This window comes from Rana temporaria, chromosome 2, assembly GCF_905171775.1.
Source record: "Rana temporaria chromosome 2, aRanTem1.1, whole genome shotgun sequence".
NCBI lineage: Eukaryota > Metazoa > Chordata > Amphibia > Anura > Ranidae > Rana > Rana temporaria.
Genome location: NC_053490.1, coordinates 46,370,865 through 46,385,353, shown reverse-complemented (window position 1 = coordinate 46,385,353; position 14,489 = coordinate 46,370,865). Strand labels below are relative to the sequence as shown.

General features: G+C 44.0%; 1 protein-coding gene across 2 annotated transcripts in view; it reads right to left on the bottom strand.

Annotated features, from left to right (window-relative positions):
- Positions 1 to 14,489, bottom strand: part of PANX1 (pannexin 1) — a 68,371-nt gene that overhangs the window by 27,335 nt on the left and 26,547 nt on the right. The window lies entirely within an intron of this gene.

Genomic DNA, 14,489 nt, shown 5'->3' with positions numbered 1-14,489 from the left:
AGCAAGCCGCCAGTTACGGAATGATACCAGATAACAGAGAGGACGATTGTGGTGGTCTTATGACTAGAGTACAAGACAAAAGCAGCTTTCAGCACACTAATGGACCAACATCGCTTCCATAATTTATACAGAGTGTTCCATGCAAGTAACACATTAGCTTTGCCTGGCCTTCCAGTAAACAGGGAGAGAAAACAACAGCCGCCTACACGTAGTACCATGTGACGGGGAAATCTAAAGGTTACAGGGGCTCGAGACCTTAGATGCTCAAGGTTTGGTCTGCAGTGGGAAAAAAAAAAATCCCACAAGTTTCATCGGGGGGTCCCTGAGGTCCCCTAATAGTCCACTGCTCAAAGAGCACTACTGTATACATTCAATCAAAAAGGTAAAAGATATGATAAACACAAACATGGCATGCAATGCCACTCTGCTGGTAACAAAGCAAACAGAATATTGGAATGCGTTAAAAAAATAAATAAAAAAAAGAGATTAACTCCAGAGATAAAAACGATAAGTCTCCCACTCTACAAGACTCTGGTCCAGCAGCATCTAGAGTATGCCGTCCAGTTCTGGGCACCAGTCCTCAGGAAAAATGTACTGGAAATGGAGAGAGTACAAAGAAGGGCAACAAAGCTAATAAAGGGTCGGGAGGATCTTAGTTATGAGGAAAGGTTGCAAGCACTGAACTTATTCTCTCTGGAGAAGAGACGCTGGAGAGGGGATATGATTTCAATTTACAAATACCATACTGGTGACCCCACAATAGTGATAAATCTTTTTTCGTGGAAGGGAGTTTAACAAGATATATGGGTACTCATTAAAATTAGAAGAAAAGAGGTTTAACCTTAAACTGCGTAGAGGGTTCTTTACTGCAAGAGCGGCAAGTAGGGTTGTCCCGATACCACTTTTTTTAGGACCGAGTACAAGTACCGATACTTTTTTTCAAGTACTCGCCGATACCGAATACCGATACTTTTTTTTAAATGTGTTCCCAAATGCAGCCATGTCCCCCCACATATGCAGCCATGTCCCCCCACATATGCAGCCATGTCCCCCCACATATGCAGCCATGTCCCCCCTATATGCAGCCATGTCCCCCATAAATCCAGCCATGTCCCCCCTATATGCAGCCATGTCCCCCCTATATCCAGCCATGTCCCCCCTATATCCAGCCATGTCCCCCCCATACCTTGATGCCGCCGCATGGGTTAAACAGCGTGCGGGGAATATCACAGCTTTCATTTGAATAGCGGTAGTATTCCCGCTGCGCCGCGTATAGACACCCCCCCTTGCTCGGGATTGGACAGATCCCGAGCAAGGGGGAGTGTCTATACGCGGCGCAGCAGGAATACTACAGCTATTCAAATGAAAGCTGTGATATTCCCCGCACGCTGTTCAACCCATGCGGCGGCGTTGTTGCGGTATGCGACGGGGTCGGCGGCGGCGGCGTTGGGGGGGTGGGTGTCCGGATCAAGTATTCTATTTAGGTATCGGGGGTATTTGCAGGAGTACAAGTACTCCCGCAAATACTCGGTATCGGTCCCGATACTGGTATCGGGACAACCCTAGCGGCAAGGATGTGTAATTCTCTTGCACAGGCGGTGGTTTCAGCCGGGGGCATCGATAGCTTCAAACAACTATTAGATAAGCACCTGAACAACCACAACATACATGATATACAATGTAATACTGAGACATATAATCACACACATAGGTTGGACTTGGACTTTTTTCAACCTCACCTACTATGTAACTATATGTAACATGAGTTCTTCCAGGCTCCCGACTAAATGGTGTTAAAGGTGTACAGTGGGAGTGCCCCTTAGTGATCCTTATGCCTCTGAATGGGTGGAAACATAGCCACTTCAATTATTATTGTAACGTATAAACACACGTAAGCCAAGTGAGTTTTACTTTAACCACTTAAGCCCCGGACCATTTTGTAGCTAAAGGACCAGGCCACTTTTTGTGATTGGGCACTGCGTCGATTTAACTGACAATTGCGTGGTCGTGCGACATGGCTCCCAAACAAAATTAACATCCTTTTTTTCCCACAAATAGAGCTTTTTTTTTAGAGCGATTTTTATCGTGACTGACATTATAGCGGACACTTTTGACACTATTTTGGGACCATTCACAATTAGACAGCAACAGTGCTATAAAAAATGCATGGATTACTGTATAAATGTGACTGGCAGGGAAGGGGTTAACACTAGGGGGCGATCAAGGGGTTAATATGTTCCCTAGTGAGTGCTTCTAACTGTAGGGGGAGGTGACTGATGAGGAGGAAACTGATCGTTGTTCCTATATACAAAAGGAACATACGATCAGTTCTCCTCTACCCTGATAGGACGTGGAGCTGTGTGTTTACACACACACACACACACAGTTCCACGTCCATGCTCTGTGATGAGCGATCGCGGGTGCCTGGCGGCAGTACCCTGTGATGCAGAGAGCACGCGTGCGTGCCTCCGGTGGCGCGTGCGCTCTAGCTAAAACCCCCGGGAATACAAGGACGTCATATGACGTCCACCCGGAGGGAGGGAGGGTGCCTGCCGCCGTTATTTACTATACGGGGGTAGGCAAGTGGTTAAAGGGGTTGTAAAGGTTCATTTTTTTATTTTCTAAATAGGTTCCTATAAGCTAGAGCATTGTTAATTCACTTACCTTTTCCTTCAATTTCCCTGCTAAATGTTTTTTTTCTTTGTCTGAATTTCTCAATTCCTGTTCCTCCTCAGTAAGGTGTTCTGACGCACTTTCCACCGCTCGGATGATGGTGGAAAGCTTACTGAGGAGAAACAGGAAGTGAGAAATTCAGACAAAGAAAATAAAACATTTAGAAGGGGAAAAGGTAAGTGAACCAACAATGCACTAGCTTAAAGGAACCCATTTAGAAAAAAAAAAAAAAAAAACTTTACAACCCCTTTAAGCAAGCTTCTAGCAGGCTTTCTACAAGCTTCAAGTAGCGCTGAAGCCTGCTAGCAGCTGAACACATTTAATGTTATCCTATGTGTCCAGGCACACATTCACGTTTTTTTGCGTTTTAAAGCAGTTGGGTTTAGGCTCGTTTTTTCAGAAGCAAAATTTTGGGTTCAGACGCAAAAGTTTTTGCCTTTTCAAAGCTTTGGGAGGGTCTACAATGTCTTTGTTATAAACGCTGATTGCCGCAAACGCGGTAAAACGCCGATAAACGCGGCAAAATTTGCGGCAAGAACGGGCGTTTTAAACGGCGGTTTTTGCCTTTGAAAACTTGAGTTTACATGTGTTTGCATTTGCTTCTCGTGTGCATGGGGCTTAAAAAGCTTCGACAAAGCCCCCGATGCAAATGCTTTGTAAAAGCTTACCGTTCGCACTTTTCTTATACAAACTTGGAGCCTTGTGTGAATCAGGCCTAAGTGTGGCTGTTTTCATTTATGCTGCCACCTCTTTAGTAAAAGTGGAAAAAAAATAAACAGTTAAACGCCTTTGCAAAATGACTGAATTAAACAGAACAAAGCGTTTAAGAAGCTGTAGGTAAAAAGTTAATAGAGGTCCATAAATAATAAATAGCTGTCATCCAACGTTCATAGCAGATGGCGTGTTGGCGTGTTTGAGAGACAGAACTTAAAAGTTCCACAATGATGTTTTTATTTCTACAAAAGAAAAGAATATTCTGGTTGTTACTGTTTAGCAAGTCAATTTCCGTCAGCAAATCACAAGATGAAAATTAGAGAGCTTAATAAGGAACAATCCAATGTCCTGGCGGACAGAACAGGCGGTCTCTGACAAAGCCGTCAGTCTGGATCCTGCAGACAAAGTAGCAGTCTGGTCTCTGAAAGAAGTTAATTAGGCATATTTTATATGGAAATTGGTCCGATAGAGACATCAGGAGTAAGAAAAAAAGTCTGAGAAAATAAACAGAAACTTAGTTTATTTTCTCAATCTTTATTTCTTCATCTTATACCTTCTAATTCGCCACATGAGAATGTTTTGGAAATGGGGGGTAGAATAGATGGAGGAGATGCTATACATCCCTTGAAACAACTCAACCCAGATAGGTTATAGGGGGATGTAGGTAGGTTGTTTAGGAATTAATCATATTCATGAAATCGAATGATATAACTTATGGTGTGACACATACTAATACCCTGTTTCTCTGAAAATAAGCCCTACCCCGAAAATAAGACCTAGTGTGAGTTTCTGGGATGGCTGCAATATAAGCCCTACCCCAAAAATAAGACCTAGTTAAAGTCCTTGTAAAAACATGTAATCCGTTCTGTAAAAAGATTATATAATGTAACTTTAAAATTCCTTATTTACAGCACTGCTGGGCGCTCACGTGACTGGCCGGAGCTCTTCTCCTCCCGCCTAATGTCAGCTGTTTTTTTTTTTCAATAAAACTTTATTAAGCCCCTACCCACTGCAGTACTCAGAGTGGGGCTGACGTCATTGGGGATCTTGGCCCCTCCCTCTGCAGCATTTGGAGTAGGGAAGAAGAGCTCCAGTGGCTCACGTGAGCGGCAAGCGACACTGTAAGTAAGGTATTTTCCACAATAATGTTACACAAGGAGACACACTGCACATGATATTATCTTTTTACAGAACGGATTACATCATTTTATAAGGTCTTTAAACAAAGGTTTATTTTTGGAATTACAGAATTTCACAATGCTGACTCCAGAGCTGACAGGGGGAGAAACTTTTTTGTACATATCATAAATAAATAAGACATCCCCTGAAAATAAGCCCTAGTGTGTTTTTTGTAGCCAGAATTAATATAAGACCCGGTCTTATTTTCGGGGGAAACACGGGTAGTTACACTGAATTTGAATAGTACTTAGGGGGAGGATTGGAGATGGGCAAGTACAGGTATTTACTCGATTTCAGTTGGGTTGGTTTACAGAAACATGTGATTTTTTGTTGTTTTCTTTATCTCTGACTATTGAGTGATTCTTTGATTTGAACCACGGTATTGTTAGAAAGAATATACTACTAAATATGTCATTTTGTAATGCAATATAATGAATTTTTTGTTGTTGTTGTATAATATCTAATGTATCATCTATATTTTGAAAATAAAATAAAATTTGATTGAAAAAATAAAAATTAAAAAATGTCTGACGCATCATTGTTCTGTACAGAAACAAGCAGCTGAAGGATAATGCTTGATTTGCTAAAGAACATCGGGCCTGATCCACAAAAAACGGCCGTAACTTAATTTTTGCCATTTAAGTTACACCGCCGCAAAATCTCTACCTAAGTGCCTGATCCACAAAGCACTTACCTAGAAATTTTCAGCGGTGTAACTTAAATCCGTCCGGCGCAAGGCGTGCCTAATCTAATGGGGCGAGTCCCATTTAAATTAGGCGCGCTCCCGCGCCGGACGTACTGCGCATGCTCCCGACGTTATTTTCCCGACGTGCCTTGAGCGGATTTACGTTGCGCCGGGTTTTGAGAATCGCGACGGGCGTTTAAAAAAAAAGTTGCGGCGGGAAAAAAAATGTTTTAAAAAAAAAATGACAGCGACGCGGGATAGAAGGGTCTACTTTTACAAGGTGTAAACAGTTTACACTTTGTAAAAGCAGCCCTAATTTTGCGACGGCAAACTAATACTTACAGAGAAAAAACGAAGCGTAAAAGCTTTGTGGATCTCCGTAAGTGCTAATTTGCATACCCGACGCTGGATTTCGACGAGAAATGCCCCCAGCGGCGGCTGCGGTACTGCATCCTAAGATCCGACAGTGTAAGTCCCTTACACATGTCGGATCTTCTGCCTATCTATGAGAAACTGATTCTGTGGATCAGTTCCATAGATAGAAACAGGGATACGATGGCGTATCAGTAGATACGCCGGCGTATCCCTTTTGTGGATCAGGCCCATCTACCGTATATACTCGAGTAAAAGCCAAGGCACCTAATTTTACCTAAAAAAAAAAAAAAAATACTGGGAAAACTTATTGACTCGAGTATAAGCCTAGGGTGTCTATCTGGATTCCTCACTGTGCCCATGACTAGACTGACGTTTAACATCGGAGTCTATGGAAGGGGTGCGCCCGGCTTTGAAAAATCGGTGCTCCCCGGCCAACAAACTTTGCACACTTGTAGAGGAAGAGTGTGGCTACATGTGTGCCAAGATTGGGGTCCAGGGAATCTACGGCCGGCCAGTATCGGGTCTCCAAGATCCGTGAGATCAGGCACAAAAAGGTGACTCGAGTATAAACCGAGGGGGGCATTTTCAGCACAAAAAAAATAAAAAAGTGCTGAAAAACTCAGCTTATACTCGAGTATATACGGTAAATTAAAGCGGAGGTTCACCCTAATAACATGTATATCTGACCAACTTCCTTATACTTGCAATAAGTACAGTCCGCAATTTGTTTTGTTTTTTATGCTGTACGTACCTTGTAATCCATCTTTTCAATCTACTTCTCCCCACGGTAGTAGGCGTTTCTATGCCTAGGGGGATTGTCATCTGGGAGGTTGCCCAGATGATTGACGTCTGTTCCTCCCGGCGAAAAAGGCCCCGCCCCCCATATTGCGTAGGCACGCACGAGTTACGGGGTTTCCGAAAGAAGCCGAACATGGAGAGATGCGAGTCGGCCCTATACGGCGCCTCTGCATGTTCGGCTTTTTTCGGAAACCCCGTAACTCGTGCGCGTCTACGCAATACGGGGGGCGGGGCCTTATCCGCCGGGGGGAACAGACGTCAATCATCTGGGCGACCTCCCAGATGACAATCCCCCTAGGCATAGAAACGCCTACTCCCGTGGGGAGAAGTAGATTGAAAAGATGGATTACAAGGTACGTACATAAAAAACAAAACAAATTGCGGACTGTACTTGTTACAAGTATTAGGAAGTTGGTCAAATATACTGTATTTATCGGCGTATATCACGCACTTTTTTGCCCTGAAAATCAGGGCAAAATCGTGAGGGCGCGATATACACCGATACTCGCGCCGAGTTTGAACCACTGCGCCGGCATATACCGAGCGCAGTACACTCGGGTATAGTCGGGCAGGCTCGGCTCCTCTCGCGGTCACGTCCTGGACGTGACCGCGAGAGGAGCCGAGCCTGCCCGACTATACCCAAGTGTACTGCGCTCAGTATATGCCGGCGCAGTGGTTCAAACTCAGCGCGGGAAGCGGAGATCGAGCGGGGAGGACGCCATGATGACCGCAGAAGGACGCCGGAACCGACGAATAGGACACCACCGAAGCCGCAGACGGACGCCGGACCCGACGAGGCCGCCGCGCAAGACACCAAAACTGTAAGTACTGAATTTTTTTTTTACAGGAATGCGGGTCCACATTAGGGGTGCACGCTATACGCCGGAGCATGCAATACCCCGATAAATACGGCAAATGTTATTAGGGTGAACCTTCGCTTTAAAATTTAAGTAGGGAGAAGTTTGTGATGAACAATTTATTGTCCCAAGTTCACAACTAAACAGAACAAGACCGGAGTCACGTCAGAGACGTGTGTTGGAGTATTCTGGGAAGTCCATTGGTTTTCATAAGAAATATAATAAACCTCTAGAAACCAAACATCTGTTTAGTTCCCCAACCTCTATGAAAACATCATCTATCACCACTTTCATTACTTGGAGGACTTCTAGTGGATCTAGCATCAGATACCCCATTCAAGGGAATGTATCCTAAAGTACTGCGTACGTTTAACCACCTAATATATATATATATATATATATATATATATATATATATATATATATATATATATATATATATATATATATATATATATATATATATATATATATATATATATATATAGGCACCTGATGACACACGTTGGTGGAGAAACGTCGGGCCAGTGGAGGAAGGCTAACGCTATTTTGCTATTGGAGGGCTGAACGGAAGAGCGCCATCTTACTGGCAGGAAGCGCAGGTCGTTTTCATAACTACATGCCTGCTTTTTATAGTTTACATGTGAGTGCATCCTTACACCATTTAAAATAAACCTTTGTTTAATGGGATGTCTGCGCAATGAGCTGTGTTTTTGTTTTCATTTCCTACACAGGTGTTCATGCTATTGGAGCCTATTGGGTTATATGCCTTGCTGATCTCCAAGCTCACTTTGAAATTACAAGTCCATAGAAGGAGGAGTGGTGGATGTTTTTTCTTTGAATGATCTATTATCCTGTGAATCAAGAGTTCCATCTGTTCCTTGGGTTAGAATATCCTACATGTGCATTTTATATGTACTGACGGTAAGGGTGAGTGTGTTTGGGTGTTGGTGGAGGCTCGGCTATTATCCTTGCACTTGATACCTCCTCTCTTCTGGATTTCTTTGCATTGGATCCACATTTCAATTGTCATTTATTGGAATGTTACATATGAACTTTTTATTTTTTATTATTATTTTTTTATTATTATTTTAGCGCTACACCACAACTTTCATTATTTTCCATTGTATCCAACAATATTGTGTCAGCTGCTGTAGTATATATATATATATATATATATAATTTTTTTATATTTAGCGCAACAAGCACTCTATTACAATAAATATATACAAAGCCAGCAGCTACAAATCCTGCAGCTGCTGACTTTTAATAAGTGGACACTTACCTGTCCAGGATGCCCACGATTTTGGCAGCTGAGCAATGGCTCGTCTCTCGGCTGCCCCCAGCCACCATCCTCGGTAAGGGAATCAGGAAGTGAAGCGTTGCGGCTTCACTGCCAAGTTTCCTACTGCGCATGCGCGAGTAGCGCGGCGCATCCTCACTTGTCCCTGCTGTGTTCTGGGACCTGCGTTTCCTAAAACAAAGCGGGGGGGAGGGCGTGATATACCACGGTATTATACAGGTATCTGCACCCCCACTCTCCCCTGAAAGGTGCCAAATGTGCCACCGGAGATTCACTTTTTGTGTGAACCTCAGCTTTAATACCAGGCACTTTCTACCCTTTCCTGCCCAGGCCAATTTTCAGCTTTGCGCTCACACTTTGAAGGACAATTGCTTGGTCATGCAATACTGTACCCAAACAAAACAGAGCTTTCTTTTGGTGGCATTTAAAGCGAAGGTTCACCCTACAAACAAGTATATACCATTCCATCGAGCATACTGCCGATATGTACAGTATGCTGTTTTTTTATTTTGTTTCGCTGTACATACCGCTGTATAGATATTTCCCCCCCGGGTTTCGGGTAGTGGATCCCGCGGGAGTGGGAGTTCCTATTCAGAGACTAAGTGATTGACATGATGACAAAAGCTTCCCTCCCGGCGCATAATGCGTGTCACCAGATTCCGAAGGAAGCCGAACGTCGGTGCGCAGGCTCCGTATAGAGCCGACTCGCAGTTCGGCTTCTTTCGGAAACTGGTGACGCGCATTATGCGCCGGAGGGGAGCTTTTGTCATCACGTCAATCACTTAGTCGCTGAATAGGAATGCCCACTCCGGCAGGATCCACTACCCGGAAACAGCCGGGGGGGGGGGGGGGGAATATCTATACAGCGGTATGTACAGCGATTAAAAAAAAAAAACAACAGCATACTGTACATGTTGGCAGTATGCTGGATGGAATGGTATATACTTGTTTTTAGGGGGAACCTCCGCTTTAACCGGTTCCCTACCAGCTTGCGTGTATTTACGGGGGGCAGAATGGCTCCCCTGCACGAAACACCGTACAAGTCAGGGTTTCCTTTAAGAGCCGCCAGAGGGCCCGCGAGCACCAGAGGGATGCGCAAGCGCCCACACTGCACACCAGGGGAACCCGATGCGCGACAGCACAGGGATTTGTGTGTGTAAACTTTGCTGTCAGAGGAGAGGAGACATGTTTGTTCCTACTAATTAGGAACAGCGATATGTGCCCTCTCCTACTCAGTCCTATCCCCATACAGTTGTACACTCCCCTGAGGAAGCCAATCTGGCGAAATATATAGGGATGTGACATCACATACGACCACTATTCCACACAATTTGGGGATTTCAGCGACCCATACAATAAAAAAATGTGCTTAATACCTTGGGCCAAATCCTCAAAAGGGATACGCAGGCGGAACTGCTGTTCAGCCTGCGTATCCCTGTGCCTATCTTTGGAACTGATCCTCAGAAGCAGTTTTCCAAAGATAGGCAGAAGATCTGACATCTGTAAGACACTTACACTGTCGGATCTTAGGATGCAGTACTGCATCCGCCGCTGGGGGCATTTCGCGTTGAAATGCCGCTTTGCGTATGCAAATGAGGACTTACGGAGATCCACAAAGCTGTTCAGCTTTGTTTTTTCTGCGTAAGTTTAAGTTTGCATACGTAAAATTAGTTCTGCTTTTACAAAGTGTAAACTAGTTACACCTTGTAAAAACAGACCTTTTTTTCGATCGCCGCTATTTTTTTTAAATTTTGAATTTTATTTTTCGGCGCGCAACTTTTTTTTTACTCGACGCAACTTTATTGTCCCGTCGCAATCCACAAAGCCCGGCGTAACGTAATTTCGCGCGCTGCCCGTCGGGAAAATGACATCAGGAGCATGCGCAGTACGGCCGGCGCGGGAGCGCGCCTCATTTAAATTGTCATCGCCCCCTGCAGAAGAGGACCGCCTTGCGCCGGAGACATTTAAGTTACACGGCCGAAAATTTCTAGGTAAGTGCTTTGTGGATCGGGCACTTAGGTAGAAATTTTCCGCCAGTGTAACTTAAATGGTAAAAAAGTTAAGTTAGGCTACGTTTTTGTGGATTTGCCCCCTTGTTTTTACCGAATCTTGTTTTTTTTTGTATAATATCTATATATTTTAATTAAAAAAAAAAATTACCCACGTCTATACTAGAGCTGCACGATTCTGGGAAAAATGAGAATCGCGATTCTTTTTCTTATGCCGCGTACACGCGGTCGTTTTTTGTGATGAAATAAAACAACGTTTTTCATCATGAAAAACAACAATGTTTTTCTAACTTCATCATAAAAAACGACGTTGCCCACACACCATCGTTTTCTGAAAATGCTCTAGCAAAGCGTGGTTACGTACAACACGTACAACGGCACTCTGTTCCATTCAAGCTCCCGTCTCATAACTTGCTTCTGAGCATGCGTGGGTTTAAAACGTCGTGTAAAACGTTGTTTTAGCCCACACACGATCATTTTTTATGACACAAAAAATGACATTTTGAAAAACGACAAAAAAAAATTGGACGTTTTTTAGAAGACAAAAAACGATGTGAAGCCCACACACGATCATTTTAAATGACGTTTTTAAAAAAATTGTTTTATTTCATCACAAAAAACATCTGTGTGTACGCGGCATAGGAATAAAGATCACGATTCTCAAACTTTTTTTATTTAAAGTGGAACTGCTCATCGGAACCCTCCCCCCCCCCGAAAATTTGTCTGGTCCCTGCTGAAGCAATTTACGATTAATTTATGATCAGCTTATTAACTCTAAGCCCAGGTTCACACTGCTCCGACATGAAAGTTGCACAGCTTCCGATTAGGACTGGGGAAAAAAATCGATTTGAATTTAGAAATGAATTGAGAGGTCAAATCAATTCAGATTTTCAGCAAATCGATTTTATTGAATGAATGAATGAAAACTTATATAGCGCGGCACATGCAAACTTAATCGCCTTTGGGCGCTTGTTGTTCCTGTCTCCTTTGGTATCAAAAGAGATGAGTTTTGATCTTTCTCCTGAATGCTAAGTGGTTCTCCTCCAACCGAATTGCTGGTTGGTAAAGCGTTCCATAGTCTGGGACCTTGGACCGCGAATCTCCTTTGGATTTGTATCTGGCTTTCGGAATCTGAAGAAGATTTTGATTGGTGGATCGCAAAACGCGATTGGGATTATGAGCTTTTATTTTTTCGCATAGATAATGGGGAGCATTCCCATAGATACATCTATGCGTTAGACAGAGTGCTTTAAAAGCAATTCTGTCTTTTACTGGTAACCAGTGAAGGGATCTCAGTGAAGGTGAGATTGATTCCCAGGGTTTTTTCCCAGCCACAAGTCTGGCAGCCGTATTTTGAACGACTTGCAGACGAGCGATTTGGTATTTTGGGAGTCCGAGGTAAAGGGCATTTGCATAATCCAGTCTGGAGTTTACAATAGCTCCCACCACGACCGCTATGTCTTCCTTGGGAATAAAAGGAGTAAGTCTGCGTAGTAGGCGCAGCAGATGGTGAGATCCGCTGACTACTGACCCTATTTGTGCGTCCATTGTCATGTGAGAGTCAAAGATGACCCCAAGACTTTTGACTTTGGCGCTAGGGGTGATGATTTTGCCCAGAATGGGCGGGGGGGTCCAAGTTGTTGCAGGTTGTTTCATACGCTTGGCGTGAAACAGGAGAAGTTCTGTTTTCGCTCCGTTGAGTTTAAGGTAACTCTTTGTCATCCAGTTCTCTATCAAAGAGAGGCATGTCTCTAGATTGAGGTGGTGATCCTTTTTATTGCAAATGCGGAAATACAGTTGCGTGTCGTCTGCATATGAGTGATAAAGCAGTTTTTGGCTGCTGATGATTTCAAAAAGCGGTCGAAGATAGATGTTGAATAACACCGGCGACAGAGGCGATCCTTGAGGGACTCCGCACGATAATGTGCGTTTCTCAGAAGTTAAAGGTCCTAACTTCACTGTTTGCGATCGGTTGTCCAAAAAAGAGGAGAACCAAGATAAATCGCCTTCTGCGACTTTGGCTACTTCAGCTAGCCGAGTCAAAAGTAGCTTGTGGTCTACAGTGTCGAAGGCTGCGCTTAGGTCCAACAGAACCAGAAGACAAGATTCTCCTTCGTCTGCGGCCTCGAGAGCGTCGTCCCATATTTTGACCAATGCTGTTTCCGTCCCGTGTCCAGGACGGAAGCCCGATTGAAAAGGATCAAGTAGGTTGTGGGTATCTAGATGCTGTTGCAGCTGTTGTACCACTACTTTTTCCATTACCTTTGAGAGAACGTTTAGGCCTGTTATGGGACGGCGGTGGAGAGGGTCCTTAGGGTCTAGGGTGGGTTTCTTTAAGATAGGTCGGATTATGCCCTCTTTCAACTGGGAAGGCACTATACCTTCCTTGAATGATTGGTTAATAAGCTGCGTGATAGGAGGTGCCAAGATGTCAGCGCATTCCTTCAGCAGTTTAGTGGGGATGATATCATTTGGCGCTGTGCCGTTACGCAAAGTACCAATGATATTCTTTGTGGCATGGATAGAGATGGGTTCCAGCGTAAACTTACCTAATTGTGGTGAATTACTGCAGGTATTGTATGGATAATTATGGGGGGGGGGTTGGGGGGGGTGTTGTTTTGCTGAATGCTTTCCCGGATTCCCTCGATTTTATTAATGAAGTAATCCAACAATTCATTGCAAAATTCTTGGGTATCAGTATTGGGGGTTTCAAGACATTCTGGATTCATGGTCTGAGTGACCAGCTTGAAGAGTTCGCATGGGCGATTTAGGGCGTTGTTGATAGCCTCAGAAAAATAGTTTTTCTTGGCTTTGAAGATTTCTTTGTGGTATTTTCTTGTTGCTGCTTTGTAGATGATGAGGTTCTCATCTGAAGAGCTTCTTTTCCAGGCAGCTTCCGCCCTTCTGCGCTCTTGCTTCAGTAATGCCAGTTGGTTGTTGAACCAGCTGGAGGTATTTTTTCGGATGCAGGTTTTACGTTTCGGCGCTATTAAGTCGGCTGACTGTAATAGGGCTGTGTTTATGGCATCCAGTGTTTCTTCAGCCGTTTGATGCGGCTGAATTGTTTTTATTTTTTTCCTTAATGTGGTTTTGAAGAGTTCCGAATGGAGCTTCTTCTGAAATCTAGTCCAGTGCGTTGTCACTAGATTTGATGTTTTTGTTGAGGGGGAGAATTCGGAAATAATGAATTTGATTGCAGGAGTTTTTAGGCAAGGCTGCAGCTTCGGCCTAGTCCGTGAGGCCGGACGTCCAAAAAAAAAAAAAAAATTGATTCAAGTTTTTTTTTTTTTTAAATCGCAGCTTTTTTGGGGGGGAGAAAAATCACCCAGCTCTACTTCCAATCTGACGTTGCCCTGTAACTTCAGTCCGACTTTATGTGACTTTTTACACTCTATGGCATTGAAGTCATATCAAAGTCGGACCAAAGTAGTGCAGAGCAACTTGTGTCAGATTAGTTAAGACGGCTCTCATAGGGAAACATTGAATTTGACATGTCATGCAACTTGTGCTCTCACAAGTCGGATCCCATGTCGCACCAGTGTGAAACGGTCTAAGAGATCACAGGACTCCCCCTAAAAATGCTTTGCTCTCCAGAAGTATGGAGACCGCTTTAATTAGGCTTTACCGGGATCACCAACTACTTCCTGGGCTGATATACTGGCTCAGAGATGCCTCAATAATGTAAATCCTGGTGCGTGTGCAGTTCATGGTCAGTCACTGGCAAAAGAAGCAAAAGGAATACTTACCGTATTTATCGGCGTATACCGCACACTTTTTTGCCCTGAAAATCAGGGAAAAATCGTGGGTGCGCACGGTATACGCCCATACCCGCGCCGAGTTTTGAATACTGCGCCGACATATACCGAGCGCAGTACACTCGGGTATAGTCGGGCAGT